Below are 1,305 nucleotides of genomic sequence, written 5' to 3' on the forward strand. Positions count from 1 at the left end.
GGGCTGAAGGGAATACGTGAGTTGTACGGTGGTGAGTTGGGCGAGTAAATTGTAAAACAGCGCAAAAGGACCAGGGACAGAAGAAGTACACAAACGGAGCGCTGACTTTGAACTGTATATTTTAAAAAAAAGACGCCCACCGCCGTGCCCACATATATCCAATCAAATTACATCACGTACGTCATATCACGTGACCATTGTGTCGAAACTGCTGATCAACGCAAGTTCACTGTAAAATAAACAAATAGAGGGAGTGCTGACACGCCTATCTTTGTACTTCGAAATAAAAACGCTTCCGCTATTTCTCCAGTTATCTTTTGACGATGCTTGGCCAGCATTACAGTATCAATTAAAGTGGTCGGGTTTTTAAGAGTGGAAAACCCTGAGAAGTGTGACGCGGTGTCTTTTGACGTAGAGGACCTGTTTGATAATATTTCCCCCACGAGATCTCTTGATAGCTGTTAGGGAGTGCATTGATGCCAGTGGGGAGGTTATATTTCGGAATGCTAGCGGGGTGAGGCGTTGAGCAATTTTTAGAATTGTTCTGTTTTTATTTAAGTTCCACGATGGTGGAGTACAAGGGGTCTTTGTTAGTACAGAATCAAGTAGTGTGTATTGGGACCAGTGTCGCGCCCGTTTTGAGTGAAGTTTGTTTGTCCAGGTGTGATAGAAGAATTGCGGATGACCTCGGCAATAACGTAATAAAGGTATTCAGATACGTTGATGATTTTTTGGTTTTGTTCCGGGTTGGCTTTACCCAAGACAGGCAGGTTGTGATAGCTGATTTGTTGAATGTGTATAAAGTGAATTTTAACAGATTGAAGTTCACCAGGGAGGATCCGAAGGAGGAAGTGTTGCAGTTTTAGACATTAATTAAGCTTTCCTTCCCCGCGTCTCATATGTGATGGAGCTACTCACCTTGGTCGAAGAAGGCTGTTCGTTCGTACGACTCAAACCACTCTAACATAATAAAAAGGAGGACTATAACTAGTAGTTTGTTGGGGTCACTTACGAGGTTGTGTCCGCAAAAGATGATCACGAGTTTTTGTGGGCAGGCTAATACATTTTTGGACGGTGGGTACCCTAGCAGTCTTCTGGTAGGTGTGGCCGACAGCCTCTTGGAAAAAGTGCGCAATACGGGGGTTAGCTCGGGTAAGACGCCCACGCAGAGACCTGTTGTGGTACCTTATTTATATCCACAAGGTTGCGCACAGGTTGAAGAAAGTGGCACAACGGCACGGCATTCCTGTGGTTTTTTCGGCTCCTGGTAAGCTGGGTCGTTTATGTGCGAGAGTGGACGGAAGT

This window comes from Ixodes scapularis, unplaced genomic scaffold (genome assembly GCF_016920785.2).
Source record: "Ixodes scapularis isolate PalLabHiFi unplaced genomic scaffold, ASM1692078v2 PGA_scaffold9__187_contigs__length_104089568, whole genome shotgun sequence".
Taxonomy (NCBI): Eukaryota; Metazoa; Arthropoda; class Arachnida; order Ixodida; family Ixodidae; genus Ixodes; species Ixodes scapularis.